The 15,436-nt window shown below is 41.5% G+C and overlaps 1 protein-coding gene across 4 annotated transcripts in view; it reads right to left on the bottom strand.

Moving 5' to 3' along the window:
- Nucleotides 1-15,436, bottom strand: part of GRM3 (glutamate metabotropic receptor 3) — a 103,463-nt gene that overhangs the window by 55,713 nt on the left and 32,314 nt on the right. For 2 of the 4 annotated variants that reach the window (XM_017807847.1, XM_017807849.1), the window contains exon 2: nucleotides 9,620-9,728. The exons of 1 other annotated variant lie outside the window; for it this stretch is intronic. The gene's annotated coding sequence lies outside the window, so the exon portion shown is untranslated. The remainder of the gene's footprint in view (nucleotides 1-9,619; nucleotides 9,729-15,436) is intronic. One more of the 4 variants, XM_017807850.1, reaches the window with a different exon arrangement.

The following is a 15,436-nucleotide window of genomic DNA, read 5'->3' as shown; positions in this document are numbered from 1 at the left end:
ATATTCTTACATATGGCCACATGTTATATAAGGCATGATGAAAGATCTACAAGAAAGCTGGAGAAGGACTTTTTAGGAGGGCATGTAGTGATAGGACAAGGGAGAATGGCTTTGAATGAGAAGGACCAGATTTACATTAGATAGAGATAAGAAATTCTTCACTATGAAGATGGTGAGGCACTGGAACAGGCTTCCCAGAGAAGTTTTGGACTCCTCATTCCTAGAGTTTTAGACATCTAAAGTGAGGTTCTCTCTTTGGTTTCCTTTACAATAGATGGATGGCAATTCCTGTCCTGGGTGGGATAAAATGCTTTCTACAGATGCTGCCTCCACTGTGCAAAGCAGGAGCTTAGGGTGAAAACAACCCTAACTTCAGCAACTTTAAAGCCTAAAGCTAAGCAGGATGAATCTTGGTCTTAACTGTGCTCCTTTCATTGCTTACTGGAGACAGACAGAGTTTCAGTCAAGGAAGAGTTAAAAATGTTTTGCATGGATGTTTGTGTAAAGGTTTATTATTTCTTGGAAGGTACAGTCCGCTGTAGGGATGTACTCCTGCCTCACTCCGGGAGGAGTTAGATCTGATTTATTTTGGGAGGGCCAGGGCTGGATATTCTTTCTGTGTGGCCTGTGTGCCTTGTAATAACAAGCTTTCTTGTTATTACAATTCTCATTGCAATCTAAGATTAATACTTGTTTCCTAAATTTCACCGAGGCCAGCATGAATGAATAATAATCCCATTAAAGAATTCAGGAACTGGCCAAGAGTCACTAGTTGTATTTGTTAACGAAACTGAACCAGAGGTATGGATTTCATTGTTTGCCTGCACTTTCTGGCTTTGATCAGGGAGAAATTCCATGTTTGCCAACATTTCTACTGACCACAGGAAATCCAGCAGAACTATCCACATGGCAGCAGGCATGCAGTGAATGTTATTCTGTGATAATTGCCCCAAATTCTCCTGTCAAGCAGTGATTGAAAAATGTGAGCTGAGAAACCACAAGACCAGGTGCATGGGAAAAAAAGTAGGTTAGGAATTGTACATGCCAGATTGTGAACCAGGCTGCACTCCCCTCAAGGGCATATTCTTCCAGTCCCACAGCTTGTTTCACAGAGAGAAAGATGATGGTGAAGAACCCACTCTGCAGATCCTCTGTTCTTCCCAGGGCTGTGGTGTTACCCATGTGTCAGCCCCATGGCTCTGGGAGGCAAAGGGCCCTACATAACAGGGGAGGAACTGCAGAGGTGTCTTTGAGGAAGGAGAAAAATCAGGAAACAGCAGCCCTGGATGTGGCTCTGCTCCAGCAGTAGCTCAGCAGCTCAGGGCATTGCTGAGCCTGGGGACAAATTCTGTGGATCTCACTGACCGTGCTTGGGAAGAGGGGACTTCAGGAAGGATGACAAGCATGGAAATGTGAAGGAATTTGAGAGGAAATTTTGAAATTCGCTTTCTAGGGCAGAATGATAGCTTTGACAAAATCCTAGGCCTTTAAGCTACGTGACAGTTTGCAGGGAAAAAGAAGTGCAGTTCTCTAAGTTTTTAATTAAATGTGCTTTTTAGGACTATCACACCCTGTTTGGCAACAAGCAGTGAAATACACTCCCTTCATGGCTCAGGCCCAGCTGCCTTTTTCTCAGGAAAGCAAAATCAGCGTGGTCAACATCCTCTGTCTTTTCCTTTTCCACATAGAAATGAAAAATATACATGGGAAACAGTGGAGTCCTGCAAAAACAGGTGACAACATTTAAAATGGGAAATCCTATGGCCTCTCTCCAACATTAAAATGAAGACAACACTTGAGTAACAGCCTACTTTTATCACAGGCTGCGTGTTCTCAGTATGTCCTAGTGGATTGTAGAACAGACATCATCTACAATATGAAGGTGTCAGAGGATTTCTCTGACCTAAGAAATCCTGACCTAAGGATTTCTCAGTGGTTTGGATAGGCTACTGAATATTTGGTGGTGCTCTGCCTGTAACTTTTCTGTCTAAAACAAGGCCACAAAGTGTGAAATCAGGGTTTACTGAATCCAGAGCCAAGCTTTCACTGATGTCAGTCAAACACAGGCTATCCTCAGGTGACACTTGAGTTTCAGTTTGACTGGTTTTTTTCTGACATTGCATAAGACCAGGGCATTTTATTTTTTCCAAGGCAGATACATTATCTGACAGTTTCCAGCTGATATAAGATAGGTTACAACAGTGATACAGCCCATCTGAGCAAAGGACTTTCCACAAAGTCTGTTTGCCTGTGGTTTTCTCCAGGGATGATTTTCTGATGTCTGCTATGTGGCTGAGTTCACTCTTCAGCCTTTCTTTATCAGTGGGATTTTAATCTCATTCTTCATTCCTTTACTGAGCCACCTTCCTTTCCTCAAAAGGAAACCTGTAACAGATTAATGTCTCCAAGGTCTGTATTTTCTACAATTTTGTTGATACTGGCTAGTATTCAAATTTTATTGGAATTGACAGTTAATGAAATTGCATAAGCCCTATTTCCTTAGGAAAACAGCCTTCAAAAGACCAGGGCATGCCTTGAGAACTCTTCTATCCTTGCAGTGTCCCAAGCTCTAACTTTTAAACCTCCCCTATTGTTATGTAAGCCAAAAGCACAGCTTTACTCCTGGATTAGTCGATTATAGGACATGATTCATCTAATATATCTTAGACATTGGAATAGGATGAAATAAATTTCACCCAACTGGATCTATTTCTCTCCATGACAGCGAACAGGGTCTGTAGAATGGAACAATGAAATTTTCTGCATGGAGTCTACTCTTCAGACTCTCATTTAGTCAATGAGACCAACAAGGCCAAAGGGTACCTTGGCATGCAGTTAATTTCACGGACTTACAGAATCATGGAATGGATCAGGTTGGAAGGGACCATAGTGGGTCATCTGGTCCAACCTCCCTGCTCAAGCAGGCTTATCCACTTCTTGAATATCTCCAGAGAAGGAGACTTCACAACCTCTCTGGTCAATCTGTTCTCATGCACAGCCACTAAAGAAATTCTTCCTAATATTCAGGGGCAACTTCCTGTGCATCAGTTTCTGCCCGTTGCCTCTTGTCCTATTGCAAGGCTAAACAGGCCCAGCTCCCTCAGCCTGTCCTTGTAAGAGAGATGCTCCAGTCCCCTAATCTTTGTTGCCCTCCTCTGGACCTGCTGCAAGAGTCTCATGTCTCTATTGAGCTGAGGAATCCAGAACTGGACACAGCAGCTCCAGATGTGGCCTCACCAGGGCTGAGTAGAGGGGCAGGCTCACCTCCCTTGACCTGCTGGCAATGCTCTTCCCAGTGCACCCCAGGATACCATTGGCTTCCTTGGCCCCCAGGGCACACTGCTGGCTCAGGGACAGCTTGTTCACCAAAACCCTCAGGTCCTTTCTATTTTAGGCTGATTCACACCCTGCACTCTATTGACTGTATTGATGAAATCCACAAAGAGTCAGTTAGTTCACAAGTAGACGTCAACAACAAAGCTAAGATGGATTAGATAAGGTGGGTAAGATGGTCTAGATAAGATGGATTCCCCTTCATGCTCTCTTAAAATTTTAGTCTAGCTAAGGATTGGTCCCTCTGTCACATTATTTTAATGTTAGCAGGCCCTGACAGCGTCAGACCTTGTGCCTTAGTACTAAAAGCCCCCCTCTGTGAATAGGAGCAATACCATATGAAATAGGGAGAACTCACATTTTGCAAATCCATTCTTTCTGTGGACAGTGTTTCAGTTTCATTTTGGGATCATTGATTTGCTGGCTTCGAGCTGTTTTCTTCATCAGGCCCAGAGGATAAGCTTTTTTTGCACTGCATCTTTCTCTCTTCTATGGCTAATGCTAGTTTATTCTCCTTCAAATCTTATGTAAAGCTTTTACAGGAGAATACATCTGTGATATGCTCTTCGGGTGGTTTTTTTTTTGAAAAATATGAATAAACCAAAATAAACTAGAAGATTTTCAGTGTATTTTGCAGATTATCTGTGTTCCAACTGTACTCACAGGAAAATACAAAGTCGATTAAAACCCACCCAGTGCAATAAATATGTTTTTTGATTCTGTCAGCATGGCTAAAGATGAAAGCTAATGGCAAATCCATAATACAGTCACACAGATCAAATGATCTATCAATCCATAAGCTTGCATTCATGAGAGATAAATGCTTTTATTATCATCACAGTGTGCCCCAGTTAGTCCAGCATGAACTTGGTGAGTTAACTTGGCACTCTGCAGTCAGGGTGCTGGAGTGTAGGAAGTTTGCTTGTTATGATAGATTGCAAATGCTAGAAGTTCCATTTCTTCAGTCTGTGAACTGTTCCTTTCATTGATCACTGCTCAGGTCAGTAGCTGTTCTCAGGTGTATCCCATTCCTTGTTCCCTGTTGCGATTTTCCTGTGTTCCTCTTCCAAACCTTTCCCCTCTTCATGTCAGCAGCCTCTTTCTCCTAAGTTATCTGTATACTGCAAGACACTTTAGATGCCCCTAACATTTAAGTGGCAGGATTTTTTCCTTTAATTTTACCCAACTGTGCTGATAATGGAGAAGAGACTCTTCTGGGGGTCAGCCCTACCATGGCTGGCTGCTGAGAACAGCAATGGCAATAAAATCCCAACTTTGCTTCTATGATTTTGTTATTCTTGGCATGGATAAGTTGGTCCCAAGCAGACACAGTGAAGCAATGCAACTTCCTGCTTTATTGTGTGGGATTATTCTGGATGGCACTAGAAACACTGAGAGGCTCAAGCCTTCTAAGCATGGACAGACTCTTTAAAGGTTTCAGCTCCTGGTGTTTAAGAAGGCTTCCCTCAGCATGTGTAAGTGGTGATTATGTTGAAGGGCTGGTAACAGCCCAGCTTCAGGACATTCTCAGAGGTTTAGCAAAAATCTCAATCACATGACTCATGTGCTCACTCTCAGTGTCCTGACATAAAAAACTGCAATTGCTTATTAAGGAAAAGCTTGCTGGAACTTTTTCTAAATGGCAAAGCAGCAGTCCTTCCATCTCCACTTGTCCGCTTGTACCTTTTGCACAATTCCTGTCTGAAACTTTCCCCCCCTTATCCTGCTCTCAGCTCACCTTAGACTGAGTGTCAAGTGGAAAACACCCTATATTTCCATTCACCTGGGGCTTGAGACAGCCACATGATGGGAAATGTTTGACAAATTTAGCAACAGGCACCACAGTCAGAGAAAACTTGTACATTTTTCAAGCTCAATTCAAGAATTTGTGCCAGTAGCTGTACCGACATCCAGTAGAGTCAACGTGAGACTTTGGTGTGGTTCACTGGTTCATTGAGTCAGGGGTATTATAGACTTGAACTGTGAGTTCTCTTGTACCAACAGACTGTTTTGAGCTAGGATTGTAATCACAAGGAGTAAAACACTGTGCAATGCAATGGCCAAATTAAGTACCAGTGAAGGAAGCTCCATTTGTGTCAATCATAGTTATCTTGTTGGTGGATCTGTCCCATTGTTAACGTTAAAACCTTTTTGTTCTCTTGTTCCAGCTATTTAGAATTATTCATTCATCCTGAATGAATATCCTGTGCTTAAACTGAATCTTAGGAGCTTATTTAGAACCACTTAAGATCTTAAATTAAATATGAGTGTAATGTGGGGAGGCATAGAAATGAAAGAACCATAATTTTTCAAGTGGAAAATTAAATTTCCTCTCCTTTCCTCTCTTATTTGATGCATCTAGTACAAAGTTTATGGAATTTGAGTAGGTGTACTAAGAAAGTCAGAGAGCTTTGGTAGACATCTGCATGTGATAGATATCTGGGTCTTATGGACACATCTGTTCTCAATGTCTGGAGCAGTATCTGCCTTGTTCACACATGTGCAAGTGAACAAACCAGTTTTGCCAGATGCATGCTGGTGCCCCTGAGTGACTGCTGAAAGTGAGGCCAGGTCCTCATCGTGACCATGTTGAGTACATGGACCACATTAACATGACTATTGGTGGTCCATAGGAATATACCAATTGAGAAATTTAATTTCTGATAGAAGGTACAAACTTTGTTCATTGATACTTAAAGGACAACAGGACTGACCTATGAATTTGTTCCTGTTTTTCTGTTGCATTGCAGGACCCACAGGGAAGAAATTAAATACTCATCATCTGGCCAGTATGGAAGCTCAGAGCTTTGATGCTTTCAGCTGTTAAGCCTGCTGTTTCATAGAACCTATTTTCCACTCCTTGATCTGCTGCCCAAATCAGTGTGCTGATGTTTGGTTGGGAGCAATACAGTTCCAGACAGGGTTAGCAATTTATAAAATTTCCGTCAGCCTAAGCATAGCAGTGAGCATATATGTGAATGCATGCATGTGGTCTTTCTGGCTGCTTTCAGCATTTGGTAAACAATTACAGGAGAGCATTAGCTGTGCTTCAGTGCATACTGTGAGTCTAAACTAATGTTATGATCTTCACTTGGGGACTGACAGCATCCCTGATGGCTCAGCAAGGCAACAGGGAAGTAAACCTGCAACACACCTCATTTTCTTTAGGGTACTTCGTTGTTTTGAACACCTAACCCTCACATTCAGAAATATTTTTTTTCATGGAGTTGTGAGCAGGTCTCTCTTTTTCAGTAGCTGAACAGATAAACAAGAATATTTTGTATTTCCCCACCACTACAGATCCCTTTATGACAGGGGATAATGCCATACCTGTATTTTACCAATGAGAAGCTGTGGAGAAAACAAAGTATGGCATGAATTAATGGCAGAAGAAGCAAAGATCACTTCATTCCCAGTGCCAGGATAGAACTCTGAGATCACCAATATCTAAGAACAATGAAGAGTACAAGAAGCTCAAGGCAGTGTGGTATTACCTTCAGTACAGCCCAGTCCACAAACAAGAAGAAATGGATCCTGTTATGACTGATATAGCTGCAAAAGGTAGACACCATTTAGGTTACCAAAACACTTTTTCAGGTCTTCATTATCCAGAGCTTACTTGTTTCTCCTCAGATCCATTAACTGAATTCCCATTTCTCTTTACCAGTGTTGCCTCACTTAAACTAGACAACTAGGCCAAGAGCTTTACAAAGCTATTTGTTCATGAAGGTACTGAATTTAAATGGGAAAATTCACTGACTGCAGCAGAACCAAGAGAAAAGAGCTCTACAATAATAGGTCAAAACAGCTTAAAGTGCCCTGAATACCCATTGTTTTGTTGATGAGAAGGAGGGAACCCTGGAATTTTGTATGAAGGTGTCCTTCAGCACTTTTTGACTGTATGACAATCATCTAATTTAGATAGTAACTTGCCTAAATCTCAGGAAAACTCACGTACATTACATTTTTCCTGCAATTGGCTCATTAAAGCACATGAGTTATTTTTTCAAGAGACTTTGGACTCATAACATGTAAAATCCTCTTCCATTTGTTGGAAAGGCTCCAGTCTAGTAAGTAAAACAGAGCACTGAAAGTTGGTTCCAGTCTCATCTCTGCCTTTGGCTCACCTCTTTGTACCTATAGAAGATAGAGATAATATTACTTTCTGGCCTTGCAGTTGTGTCCTAAGAATTAATGCTTGTAATGTGTTACGTGCTCCTCCAGTGAATGGTAGTCTGGTCAATGAGTACACTCTGTTCTTCTTTGCATGGAGGTAAATTAGATGTGGCTCTGATGGCAGCAGAAATCTGGCCCCATTGGATAGTGACACGAATTCCATGTTCTCCAGGCTTTAGACAGATCCATTCAGCTGGCACCATGCCTCTGAACTAACTTCAATGTTGTGACATATCTTGCCAGCAAAGATTTTTTTCTGGGTTGTGAGACAGTATGTTGACAGGTAAAGCAAGAACTAGGGGCACTCACTCTGGTCAAACAGGAGATCTCTTCTGGAGAATTACATTACCAGCTCCCTCAGAAAGGAATGATGACAGAACAGTTAATAAGCCCTGTGGGATCATCTCTCCTGCTACCACATAGAGAAAAAATCATAAGCTAGCCATCTTCCCAGGGCTCCCTCTATTTTCTGGGCACATGCAAGTTCCTTAGGAAAATCCCATGGGATTTTCAGAGCATCTGGGTTTGGCTCCTGCTCCAAAGTGCTTTCTGGAAAGCCTTTCTAATGGCTATGGGGAGGTGGAGGGAAGCCAGCAGAAATATGAGGGTGTCAATAACGTCTACTGAGTCTGAAGTGCCTCGGGACAGAGTTGCTGGTGTAGACAGACAGCCTCTAGGCAACGGTGCTTGGCTGACACTGCTTTCTGAAGCCAGCCTTCATCTTACAGCCATCAGCAGGATGTTGCTGGGAACTCCTCCTCACTGTACTGAAAATAGCCAGCCTATATCTTGGCTTGCAGCCCACAGTGAGCTGGGCGATCTGGACAGAGAGGAAGCCCTCTCCCCAGACAATCCCTGACAAGCATCAACTAAAACCTCATCACACACCAGTCTGGCAAGCCCCAATTATTATTAGCATTAATTATTCATATATTTCCATTTTATTTAGTAACTGACTTACAACTATTCATATTACTGTCTCCTTACTCCAGCACTTACACAGGCTTAAAGGGCAGATGATAAATGTATTTCATACTTCCTCAAATGCAAATGTTTTTGTTTGTTTTTTGATGTTTACTTGCTTGACTGGAGCATTCCACTTGAGCCTCATACCCTAGTTAGTTACAACAGATTGCAAAGTGGGATTCATGCCTGGGTAAAGATAGTTAGCTTGCTTTACAACACCAAGATAGGTGCTGGTCTGAAGCACCGTCATGAGGTCAATTAGATCTAAGACTTTAAATGCCAGAAGATTTACAATTCCATATTGACAGCCCCTCTGCTCCTCTTCATCTGTTCCCCAGCAATAAGACTCATTTAAATCTTTAAAATATGGGAAGCAGAAAAGGAGTGATTAATTTTACTTACACAACAGCATTCACACTTATAAGGTTTTGACAGCTTTCCTAAACCCAAAGGAATTCAGATAGCTAGAGCAAACGAATGTGCATGAATACTTGCATTGAAAGGATGTAGTTTTCAGGGCTGAACACATATTTTTTTCCTGCAGGAAGCTGACAATGATGAGAGTATGTAGGATGCTTTACTACCACATTCACGTGATGCTACATAATCCCCCCCCCCATCTTGTTCAGCATATTTTCTTTGTGTTTCTTAAATCAATAGAACTGCAGCTAGTCAACAGATTATTTCATAGGATGATCTGCCCTTACCACCATACTTAGTACCTATTGTTTTTGGTGAGGCAAATAAAATCTTTAAATGTTAGATTTGCTACTCAGAGGGAAGATGACTGTGTGTTTTGGGGGATAAGGAATTAAACTGCAGAAAGCTAAACATATATGCGTGAAGCTGAATGCTTTTGGAAACAAATTCTGTAGGCTTTTGTTTTTTGTATCACTCTCATGATTTTGGATGGAAAATGTAAAACTTGTGATGAATTCATAATAGGCCATTGAATTTCCATCTGAGACAGAAGGAACGTGCTTACTTCGTCAGGAGGGAAGACAGATGAAGGCAGGCAAGCTGCAGAATAAAACAAGAATTAAGTGATAGCTGCTCAGTGATCATTGTTCTGGTCTATGTCCATTATCTGTCTGGGTGTAGGTAGCAAAACACCACATGAATTTAAATAAAACCCATTACTCACACTCACTTACAGACGTGATGATAGGAGTTGCTTGACAGGTCCTACACAGGGAACTTGGAAGTAATTGAGCCCGTTGCTGTCTTGATTCTCCTCCAGCAAAATCCTCTACCTGTGCAGGAATATTTTAAGACCTCACTAAATTTGACAGAGTGTTAGGTTTTTTTGCTTATTTGGTTTTTTTATCATTATTGGGTCTCTACAATAACAGATGGTGAAATCTCTCCTGACTGAGACAAATGCCAGTGATTTTCCTTGCAGGATGTCATGCAAAAACATTAACAGCTCGGCTCCTATTAGTACTAGAAACTGATGGTCTGGCTCCAGCACCTTTTAAAGTTCCTGTGTGTCTTTGGATCAGCTCCTTGACATATCTGAATGAGGCAGGCAGTCTGCTTTAAACACTCCTTTATTATTCCCAGAGTTTCGGTTGGGCATCCTATTAAACAGCTTAAAAATCTCTCCTTAAAGAGCACTTTCTTTTTAAAATACACAGGTTCTCTTATACATGAGTGTAAGGTCAGGGCAGTTTGGAGGTAAGTTTAAGATATCCATTTATTTTTTCCTTCTTGAATGAGGGACTGCTCACTTCTGAGATGACCGCTGCTGGTGGTTTGTGTTTGCTGGAAGCAAACACTTATAAGATTGCACTTGACAGAGATTAGATAGGTAGCAATCAGCTGGGCCAGGCTTGTCTTTCCTTGGTCTTTTCTTCTGTCTCTTGCTGTGCCATATTGAAGGAATATGGCTTAATGGCTATAAAGGGATATTTAGATTTAATTCATGCTCCTAAAGCTGTCCTAATTGACTCTTTTCTCTCATCATGGTTAACTTATCAGCTGCTGATCATGAAATCTCAACTGAATTCACAATTCCATGTCAAGTGTGCCTGCAGTAACATTTCTCCCTCCCTATAAATCCCATATTCCCCACTGGTGATATGAAACACATTGGAGTACTTTTATCACATTGATGGGGCTGTGAGAATAAGTTTGGCTATATTTATAAAGTCCATAAATTTAGATTTTCTTCTATCCATATCTACCTGCATTTCATGCTGTAATTCTTATTTTCAAGCATATGTATCTATTTATGATCACTTTTTATTATTAGATTTCCTTTTGATTTATGCATCAAAAGATTGTAGAAGAGACATTGCATAGAACACAACTGTGAAATGAATGAATTGAGGAGTATATAGACATCTCAAAATTGCAAAATGGTGTCAGCAATTGGCTGCTAATTGTGGGGGGTGTGGGGGAGGAAATGAGTTGATAAACATGTTTGGGAAGCACCTGTAACAAAAGTCCTAAGCCATGGGCTTTTGTTTTACTGTGTTGTGTGTCACTTGCACATGCACAGAGCAAAAATCTAGAAGAGAACCCCTAGAAGAGAAGCCAGCTCTGTGCAGGGGGTGCCTCAGTCTAGTGAGAAGGGTTGGGTTAGTCCTGGTATGCCTTCCTCAAAGCTGTACAGAAGTGGATGGAGGTGCTTCTGCATCACTGTAAATCATGGCATTGATCCTTTTCTTCACGTATTCCCTCCAGAAAGCTTGCATATGCTTCACTTGTGTCCTCAGACACCATCAGAGGAGGAAGAAGTATTGGTGGTCCCAAAACAAAGAGTGTTTTACTTGTGGGAACTCTGCTCTGAACATATCCCAAACCGGGGACCAGATTTGAGTCTTTCCTTTGCACTTAAAGAGAATGAGACAGAAGTGATTCTCCTTCCCTTCCTGGTTCCTCTGATGAGGTGCCTGAATTTGTGCCAAATATTGTATTTTAAGCAATGTGTAAGTAAAACCAGGGGTCCTAAAGACGCAAAACACTCACTACAGTAGGCTTTATACATGTGCCAAGAGTCCTTCCTTCTTCATCTCTGGGGCTGTCTGTGTTGGATAACAGTCGATAGATGGTAATGGACACTGAGTAACACAGTAGCAATGGGGACAAGATGCCTGCCAACCCAATACAGCCCTGGTTATGTACAGATGTGTTTGGGCTTTCATTACTCTAGGCCCCTTTGTAAGTTCTGAATTTATCCACTTTGGCATTTTCCTTGAGAGACGAGACAGATAGCAAAGACAGAGGAAAGAAAGTGATTCCTATGAAATATCTTTAGGAGAGTTAATTTCTCTTGACTGATATCTGTGGAGTTTTCATATTAATTTGGAAGGAAATCATGCTCAGCAGTTGTCATTACCTCCCAGAGAAGTGCTGCATCTCTTTGGAGGTATATTTGACACATATTGTGTCAAAACTCACTGTCTCTCACACATGACATCTGAGAGCTGAAATGATTTGAGATGCTCCAGTTAAAAGAGTTGGGAACCAAATTCCCAGGGGCTGTGGACAGTTTCTGTACATAAAGTTCTATTTGAGTATAAAGTAGATTTTTCAGAAGCATTCACAATCATTTTTATGTGCTCTCATAGAGTTAATTCTGCATTCTCTTGATCACCCAGATAATTCTTCACTACATCTGATCCAGTTTGGCTGAAATTATCTTAGCAAATGGGGTGGGCCTTGGACCACTCTCTGGTCTGGATACTATCTAGCAGAGCTGTGCTGTGCCCTTACAATGAAAATCTCTGGAGCTCCAGAATTCCAAGGTCTCATCCCAGGGGTCTGATGTGAATACTGCTGGGGCTAAGACAGTCTCCAGCCCCTTCCCAGGAGTTGTCTTGGGAGAGTTATCTTGGTCAAACTCCATGGCTAGAGACTGTCTTAGCAATTAAGTGATATGACCATAGTCTGGTGTCTGTTAGTGTTTGAGAGCTGTACTTGCAATCTTCGAGCTCCTCTGTCATGAGTGCAGATGATCAGAACTGTGCACAGTCCTTCAGACGAGGAGCTGTACAATTATCATGTCAATAGCTATGTCTTGTCTTATAAACTAAATTTCTGTGGGACTGTCCTGATGCAATGAGAGCATTAGGCCCACAGTTGTGGCCAGCCATCCATCTACCCTCCCTCAGCCCCTGGAAAAGGGGACCCACATTGAGAATGGAAATGGTTAATGGTCCCCACCATGTCCTAAGTCCCAACACACATCTAGGAATTATTTGGGACAGTGTCACATCCCAAAAGAACGCCATGACTCAGGTCAGAAGTATTCCAGGGATCATTCCTGCAATTTCTCAGTATGGGCAATTGGAATTATATTGTCAAGGACTTTTCCCTGGCACTATTTAGCTCATTAGTAATACACAAAGACACTCCTCACCACCTCTGCTAGAGAAATCTTGCCTGATGCATCCCAGCACTCAATTTGCTTTGCTAACAGCTGCATCAAGAATGTCTCTGGGCATCCTCTCTTGAATAAAAAAAAAAATTGAGTGTCTCTTCCCAAAAGGTCTCAAGTACAAGCTTTCAGTTGCTAACTGAAATTCCTCATATTTTCCTAAAGTTGAAAGTTCCTTTCTTGAAAACAACAGAGGAGATTACATGGGTGCATGCTGCACCCAGTCAGTGAATGCAACTTCCAGGATACAGATGGAAAGAGTATTTTCTGCAGATGCAAGGTGTTGTTTGTGCCATTGCACAGGATACCATTTAAAACTTGTGTATAATCCATGTATTAGTATGAAAATAATAATTGAATTAGGAATAGATAAGGAGAAGGACTACTACAAAGAACAGGGGACTGATGAGACTGTCTTAAGGGAGGAGAGCAATGGGGCTTCACTTATTTAGCTTAGAGAAAAGGAAGCTAAAGTTTTTGACAGCTATCCATAGACACCTCAGGGGTCTGAATACTCAGAAGGGAGGAGACTGAAAGACACTTCTGGCATGAGAACAAATGACTGTAACATGGTCCTGAATAAACAGACATTGGAAATTATAAAGAAGTTGCTAAACAGCAGAGGAATGACATTTTGGAAAAGCTTTCTGACAGCAGGAATAACAGTCAAAAAAGCAAAATTTAAGAGGCAGCTGAAGAAATCCAAAGAAGGGATTATATGAGCTGATGGCTCATGACAGTGGGAACTGAACCCAATGACCAAAGAGGTGCCTTCAGGTCCTGTCTCTGATGATCTGAAAAGTATATGAGACCATGTCCCATTGATCTGCAATGACAGAGAAGGTGGAGATTGAGTCTCGGTCTGTCCAGATCTAAATGCAAGGTGATGTCCTTGAGCAACAGAACTGCCAACCCAACTAGTAGCAAAAGAGCTCAGGAATAGCTTCTCCGGAGATGCACACAGTAACTTGATTTAATACAGTTGTGAAAGAATGGACTCAAAGTGTTATTTCTTCTAAATTGTAATATCTTTTCTCCTGGGTATGCTATAATCATGAGAAATAAATTGACAGATATCTAGATACAAATTTTAAATCCACCAGATCTTAAATTCAAGAGCTTTTGTATCCAAATGGCTGCTTCATGCCCTAAATTCTCTGAATTGTGCTTAATTCTTGCAGCACATAAGGCATGTAAAAACCACCCACTCACTACTTCAGAGCCATTTTTCTTCATCTAAATAAAATTTCTTTAGTTCCATTCATCTTTACAGCTCATTCAACAGGTCCCTCTGCAGCAGTGAAGGGAAGCATGTTTCAGTGCACTAATCCAGTTCGGAGATGGATTAATTGACTCACAGACCCCTCTGATCACTAGCCAGATGTCTCTCCCCAGCTGGCAAGCCTTACTAATTTTCTTGTTGTTGCTGTTGTTGTTAATTCTGGGTTTCCAGCCAGTGGGGGCCCTTCTCGGCTCAATCAAGGGCACCATGCCCTCTGCTGACATTTTGTATTCTTTGGCCTGCTTTCCCTTGGGCAAAGATATTCAGCTATGAACCTCCTTTCCTGGCTCTTTGTCATCTGGCCTGTGGCCCCCGGAGAGAGCTCTCCTGGTGCAGTTACACTTGGGCATCCAGCACATTGAGCCAGCACAGGGCAATGCTGTGAATATTTAGGGAGGGTGATGGAGGCATATGGGACCTGCAGGGCCAATTCCAAGAAGTTGTCCAAAATTTCAGATCTGTACATTTCAGGAAAAAAAAAATGACACCCATAAGAAGAATTAGAAATATTTCCTTCATCAGGCTGGGTGCTATGAAATGATAATGAGAGAGAACTCTCGAGAATGCTGAGAAGGACTGCATGTGACTAGACTGGTTAGGACACTAAATTGGGAAGCAATATAACATCAGGGATGGTTTGAAGATGGGATATATGTGTGCTTCAGGCTCCATTCCTGATTCTGTCATTCTCCTGATGTCTTGAGCAAGACATTTCACTTCTATTTTCATGTGCCCAACATAAGTTAAATGATAACCTTTTTTATTTTTTTAAGGCACTTGCAAATGAGCAAGACACTGTATAAATTAAGTATCATTGGCATCATTGAATATACAGCCATTTATTTGCAGTGATTTGGGTAAAACCATCATGTTGCCAAATGGAAAGGTGTTGATTTGGCCAGACTGTAGAACTTGACTTTCTCTTTCCCAATGTCTTGGGTCATCACTGTGATTACACTGAGTGGAAGCTTAATGAACAGGAATTCATCTGAATGGTACAACCTTTATTCAACTCAGCAGCGACTTCCTCAAACACAGGTTATGGGTGGTAAGTGGTCACTGAGGGAGGGTAGAAGTAGGAATATTTGAAGACTTGTACTACTGAACACCAAAACTCTGAAGTTAAGCTATGCATATATATGTCTGAAGCATTCTTATTGTTTCTGAATTATGAAGGTGAAACTCTGGTTTTCTAATTTCTCACTAATGGGGGTTATTATACCAAGCTGTAAAAAAAATGAATTCCTGGGTTATATGAATATTCTCCTTTTCCCTTCCCTTCCCTTCCCTTCCCT

This window comes from Lepidothrix coronata, unplaced genomic scaffold (assembly GCF_001604755.1).
Source record: "Lepidothrix coronata isolate B3197 unplaced genomic scaffold, Lepidothrix_coronata-1.0 Scaffold20, whole genome shotgun sequence".
In the NCBI taxonomy this organism is placed as follows: domain Eukaryota; kingdom Metazoa; phylum Chordata; class Aves; order Passeriformes; family Pipridae; genus Lepidothrix; species Lepidothrix coronata.
The sequence above is the reverse complement of the archived record's forward strand: the minus strand, read 5'-3'. Positions and strand labels throughout refer to the sequence as shown.